Source organism: Ruditapes philippinarum, unplaced genomic scaffold (genome assembly GCF_026571515.1).
Source record: "Ruditapes philippinarum isolate M1 unplaced genomic scaffold, ASM2657151v2 ctg7418_1_1_1_1, whole genome shotgun sequence".
Taxonomy (NCBI): Eukaryota; Metazoa; Mollusca; class Bivalvia; order Venerida; family Veneridae; genus Ruditapes; species Ruditapes philippinarum.
The window spans coordinates 25,569-33,056 of record NW_026865899.1 but is presented as its reverse complement, the minus strand read 5'-3'; positions in this window follow the sequence as shown (position 1 = coordinate 33,056).

The following is a 7,488-nucleotide window of genomic DNA, read 5'->3' as shown; positions in this document are numbered from 1 at the left end:
TGTTTTTTTTGTTCTTTTTTTAAAGATAATATCACGGAGCTATATCTGTGATAATATTAAAGGAATCACGTTTAAATAACTAGTTTTACTATGATTTTTATTAAGATGAAATGGCTGGTCATTTGCTTTTAATAACTTTGGCTGTAATATATTTCAAATAAAATTAAAACTGTACTGACCTCTTTAGTCATAATCAAAAATGGATTCATTGGTGGAAAGAATTCTTATTGAATATTAAAGTTTGAAATTATTTCATTTTTTGTACAATAGAAAGGCAGTATTTTAATAACAGTTTATTTAGGAAAATCGTGTTTTATTCATATGAGTAAATTGATTGAATGTTTGTATTTATTTTATCAACGGTCGCGTATACATTGGTAAGTGTGCTGTTATTTTGTAAATGCTCACTACTAAACACCAGGAAATGCTATTTGAAAGACCCTACAAACACTAACGTATACAAAATACTGTGTGATGTAAAACCATCCAAAGGTACCATAAACAGCACTGGAAAGTCAAGAAAATAACACCATTTTCATCCTAATATTTCAAAATTTTCTCAGTCTATCGGAGGGGACACCCCTACAGGCCCACCCCAATTACAAATATTTTCTAAATTCCATATCCTCTAAATATTTAAAAACAAACATTAGTATACACATGTATAAGCAAAGTACATTGCCAGTCATAAGATGAGCTATAAAACACATCAAGTACATTTTTGTCACATGAACAAGATGCTGGCACAATTCTCGAATGTTGCATTATTTTTGTCAAAATTGACCACCTATATGTCACCCCCCCCCCCAGGAAACCATGTTCTGTATCCGCCCCTGGTATAAAATTATGGTACAATTGAATTAATAAAAACTGCTGACTAATTAAATATTAATTCAAATTGATAATTTTAAGCCTTAAACATATAGTAGAGTCTGCTGACCAGCTAGATATATAGTGAAAATGCTGACCAGTTAGATATAGAGAGAAAAATCATATTTTGCCGTGAATTTCTTATTTATACTTTTTTATTATTTTTATTATCATGCATAAGTATACTGCTCAATTTTACATAATCATTATCATCATTTTCTGTTACAATATTTTAATCTTTGTACATATGTTATACGATCTATGAATAAAATTTGCAATTTGCGTCTCTTTTGTTTGAGTAATTGTTTAAATATTTTTGTCATTATAACATCATTTTCACCTGAAATCTGTTTGACTCAGTGTATATAAGTTTTACACAATTTATTAAAATGTCGTGCATGTTACATATATAGTCCTTTTAGCATTCCCCCTATCTTGATAAAAATATTACTCTATACAAGTTTCCCATATTAGATCTAGATCTATTTAGACTTTTCCAATACACTATAATAATATAATATAATAATATAAGAAGATAATAATAAAAATAACAACAAACAATTAATAAAAAATGAATAAATTTCCACTGTCTTACAACCGTCTTAATTAACCCCACAGCAACTTCACACCTTCACCGATTATCCTTCTTTATCTAAGTAAGTAAGTAGGTAGGTAAGTAGGTAAGTAAGTAAGTGAAGTGAAGTGAAGTGAAGTGAAAGTGAAAGTGAGAGTAAAAGTAAAGTAAGTAAGCAAGCAAGCAAGTAAGTAAATTGTTTATTATAGTGACATTGTGCATATATCAATTTCATGATAAGAATACATACAAACTGGACCTTAATGGACCTATAAGTCATCTTATTACATATTTACAAATATACTAACTGTGATCAATACATAGCTTTTAAAATTGAACATTTAAATGAGATCAAAGTTGTTGCTCGATCTGTAAATTACAGTATCACATTTCAGAAAATGGACAGTCAATAAATCATCATGTTTCACTATTGGCACGTTAAAAATCAAATACCTATTATACAGTAAATTTCTCATTAACACATATGCTTTAATAAGAAATTTTATTATTTTGTCCTGGTGATTTGTAATAAGAAATACTATTTTTTTCTTTATTTGTCATGTCGTTATATACATCATTTATAATAATGTTATTGAAATGTCATTGATCTTACATCATTATATACCGGACACACAATTAAGAAATGAGTTTTCATTTTCAGTTAATCCTGATTGGCATAAAGTACAATGTCTTTGTTTTGGCTTCTTCTCCTACATATCTTCCGGTTGGCAGAAATGCCGCACCGAAAACTGTGCATAAATTGAGCGTCCATTTCTTTTAAGAACTTGAGTAACAAAGAGCTTTCACATGAAAATTGCGTCTTTAATGTTTTGTAAGTCCTTAATTTAGACACCTTTTCATAGTCGATTGCCATGTATTTGCATAATACTCGAACAATTTCTATTTTATCTATGTGGTCAACAGTTTCCGATAATCCTTCTTCATTTAACTGGTCAGCAGTCTCCTATATAATCTATCTTCAGCTAACGCGACAGCATTTTAAATAGTGCGACCCATCGGGTATAACTAAAATACGCAACGGAGATTTTTGGGGCAACGGAGTAAGCAAAATGTCTGTTGATTTTTCTCAACACTCAAACCTATCGTGTTTATGTAATTGGAGTATAACGATTAAAAATTGTATAAAAGACATTCAAAGTGGCGATTTTGATGTCTTGAAAAATTAAACGCCAGTGAAACGGACATTTTCTCACAGAACGGAGAGATATTATTGTAAACATGTATTTTCTTTGAATTTTTTAAAAGTTTATTCATACCTATATTCATCCAAAAGTAAAAATGTCAGTTAATTCAGTGTAAGAAATTAAAACAAGTTTGTTTTGATGTATATTGGAAACTTTCAATTTCGATATTTTGAAGAATTGGATGTAGACGAACATAATGCATCAGTGATAAAAAGTTATATATAACTAGCACAATGTTATCACACTGATAAAAGTATTTATTGCGTATTTAAATCAAATACAGTTAATGACATCCTGTAAGAATTGATAAATTTAAAAGCATGTCTCATTTGATTGGATTTTCTTACTTCGAACAAAAACAAATTTAATTGTCAACAACTCAAATTTAATCAATGTCCAATGTCCATAGCAGAATATCACAGTATGTCCAATAACACCTCCCACATAGAATCACAGAATCCAAACTAATATATTACTAAGTTAACTGTATAATACCACACAATCAGTATATCAACATCACACAATATCACAAATTAGCACAAACCTCGAAGTACAACCATGCCTCATATATATACTATCAATGAACAATCTAGAATACTAAACTACTTAGTGAAAGAATATTCCAGAATGAACATGAAAAAAACTTTCTTGAAAGAAGATGAATGGAAATGAAAAATTATATAAACATCAAATTAACAAGATTATTAAAAATTGTAGTGGCATGAGTAGGTATCGGACCCACGACATCGAGATTATCAGTTCTGTGCTCTTCATATTGAGCTATTCAGTATATAGATACTAAACACATTTAAAATAAAGCCCATATGCACAACACTATTCATATGATCATGACTGTGAAAAATCATGTTTTGTGGACCTAGTAATCCTGCCGATCAATCTGATGTACCTCTCTAGTTTTTAGTGCTTACACTTAGTATTAAATTCAAAAGAAAATTTCTTAGGGGACATTTAACGATGGATTACGGTAAAATCATTATAACCGAAATACTAACTTAATTGAAATGCCCGTAACCACTGTGATATTTTTTTGTTCATGTGTTTAAAATACTAAAGAAAGTAGCTCTATATATTTTCAAAACGAAATACTGTATTTCCGAAACAATTTACAAAGGCTTTAATTCACTATCTCATAAATCATCGAATAACCAGTACCACCCACCTTATCTCCAGAACACAGGTATGAAAAACAGGACCAACAAGGAATGGTAGCTTTCAATGAACGCGACACCCACACGACTAAGCAACACAGGGGCACAGCTAAGTTATCACTGAAAAATTTACATTCAGGCTTTCAAGTTAAAAAAAGTTCTCATTCTGCTATCTTCAACAGTGTTCCAATTATAGACATAAATATTTATTTTTCTTACGTACTAGTGTTATGTAATGGAATTAAATTAAAATTGAATAAATTGAATAAATATATATAGTATACAGTCCAAAGAAAAGAGAATTTAAAATGGTTTTAAGTTGCTGCTGTAAATAACCTATAACCTATAACTCAACGGATGGCCATGGCTTTATGTTCAATAGCCGGGGCGTGGGGAGTCAAGTATTCATCGAGATCACTTGTCACTTGGTCAACTCGTTAGCTTTTGATTATTCCCTACTTTTTGTCTACGCATATTGATTCTGTCATTCATGTGATGGATATTGGCGTAACTAGGCATACATTTGTGGCACATTAGGCTACTTGTAATTCTTAAACACTAGGTTGACAACTAGATATGTCAATTTAGAACATTGATGGTTGTGTCTTTATCTATGTCATTTATTCATGTATGCTTTATAGAATAATAGGAAATACTGAACATATAAATAAATGCTTCTAATTGTTTCTATTTTTGTAAGACTACAATAACCATGCCTTCAATGTAAAAATTGAAAACAAGATTAACAAGGAAAGGTGGCGTTCAATGAACGCAACCCCAACACGACCCTACAACGTTTTCAATTTTGCCGTTTTGGTCGTTTTGTAGGGGTTCTGTTGTGCATTTTCTTGAAATTAAGAGCTGTTTCAAAAATAATAACCAAATAAGGAGAATGACCGAAATTGTTTTATCCATTATGTAAACAAAATATCTCTGTGACAAATTCTTAAAGCAGCATGCCTCCCGATTCATGCTAATTTTCATGAAAATTTTGAAATTTATTTAAAAGTAAAATACTGTGACGTGAACAAAGAAAGTTATTAACACATTGCAAACGGCACTTACAATCCACGTAAATTAACAAAAAGAGGTCAAGTATATATATAAATAATATTACTGCGTTAGTAATGCAGTAGAATTATAGTGATTGATATTGCAAAATCAGTCATTAATCGCACATAGCATGTAAATAATTAATTAATTATTGAATCTTTTTACTTTTCATAAGGTCTTAATACATATTTCTAAAGACTGAATTTCTTGAAATATTTTGGCTCATCTGGAGGCGTGCAGCTTAAACATATTCTGTATTCCGCTGTTCATTTTTATTTTAACCCGAAAGGTAATCATCAATGATGTATATCAATGTTGTATATTGCTACTGACTTACACTGTAAATTATTACATTTAAATGACATCAAAAGTGTTATAATACAATGAGAAACAGTATTCGACATGATATGTCATTTGTGCCTGTTTTTTTTTTTTTTTTGAAACTCAGAGCAATGAACTATAGACCAATTAAATCAAGAAACCTGACTTAAATACAGATTTTTAAAGCATATGGAGGTTTAATGTATCTCGGTCGGTGTCGATTTTCGGATTAAGTAAACTGCTTCCTACACATCTAAACTTAAACGTAATTTCTGACCTGAAAATAAAAAAATGCTACATGAAAATTTTGATTGAAAGAGTTATTGACTCGTGAGATTCAGGCCGTTCTGAAAGCACTGCATAATTGTGAAATGGCTTTTCAGCAACAGAGAATTTGTATAAGTAATTACTGTCATTGACTAGCAAGCATTGCTAACATTTTTTGCCGTAAACAAAACTCAGAAATAACCTATGCAACTTAAGCTGACAAACTTCATTTCTGAATATAAAAAGGATATCAAATCAGTTATTTTTACCGCCTCCGTGGTCGAGGGGTTAGAGTCGATGACTTCTAATCCAGTTACCTCTCTGGCGTGGGTTCGACCCCCGGGAGATGCTTTGGTAGTTTAGCACGAATGAAGGTAGTCTAGTACTGTTGTAAAACTCCAGGAACGATGGTTAGGAAACTACCCGCCTATATGACTGAAATACTGTTGGTAAAAGGCGTAAAATGAAACAAACAAACAAAACAAACAGTTATTTGTATCCTGCTGATTTTCCTACTTGTGCTGTTTTCCGCCTATGTTTAGAATCAACATCTTAGTAGGAAATTGTTCCTGTCCGCTGTACTTTTTCAAACGGGATGTTCCTATATTGCGTTATAAATCAATGTTTGTATTTTATCATGACAGTGGCATAATCGATATAATCCAAAACAATAAAAGATACAAGGAACAAAAAAGTTTTACCAATATAAAACAAACTGTAAAGGAAAGTTCTAAAACAATGTACAAGAATAAGGATAATTCTTAAACTTTTTAGTTAATTTGCAAATGATTACAAAACTCATAAAGTCAAACGTAAAACAAGAGCAATACCTAGCTAAAATAGAAGCTGTCCTACTATGAAACATCATCAGTTTCAGTTTTTATTAAACCTAGGCATATAATATGCAACTGGTTATAACAACAAACAAACAGAAAAAATAACAGTCAAATGTCATTAATATCACAATATAAGAATACAATTATGACTAACTAAATAAACAAAAAAGGAGATCATATTACTCATTTCAAGTACTGAATTCAATACAACATGTATTTTATATTGTAACAAATGAGAACGGAGAATGAGAAGTATTAGTTATCTAAATTTTAACATAATTTTTTTATAAAATAAAGATAATTTTAGTAGAATCTTTTTATCACAAATATCCATTAACGTCAATATAAATTGTTTGGCAGACATTTTTCAAATGCATTGAGAATACCCTGTTCTCTGTCCATAATAATGTTCACCGGTTTTTCTTTCAGTATTGGAATTTTGTCCTTAAGTATTTCAATAAAACTTTCATGACATTTATTTCGTCAGCGTTTTCCTTCTATATCTATATCGCCCGCTTTTTTACTATATGTCTATATTGTCCGCGTTTTCTGTAGCTACTTTATTAAGGCATTATACAAGGGTGAGGTGTATGATTACTTGAAATATACAAGTGTCGGTGCGTGATTAAGTCAAATACACAGGTGACACGTGGATACTTGAATTAGTTGATTGGTATTTATAGCAGAAAGTTTTTTTAGTTACTTAATGGATAAAATATAAATAAAACTAAAAAATATGGTGAATTAAATAAAATTAATTGATATAACTTAATTATATACATGGTAGAAGCCAGATTTTGTTTATTTATAACAGTTTTCTATTCTCCCGTGTTATACATTTATTTCGTCAGCGTTTTCCTTCTATATCTATATCGCCTGCTTTTTCACTATATGTCTATATTGTCCGCATTTTCTGTAGCCACTTTATTAATTATACAAGGGTTTAGTTACTTAATGGGTAAAATATAAATAAAACTAAAAAATATGATGAATTAAAGAAAATTAATTGATATAACTTAATTATATACATGATAGAAGCCAGATTTTTATTTATTTATAACAGTTTTCTGTTTTATACATTTATTTCGTCAGCGTTTAAATTATTAAATAATTAAATTCAGGGTATTTAAAAAGATTATTTCACTTCTTAAAAATATTTTATCCTTTTTGAACGCAAATTGACTCAGTCTAAT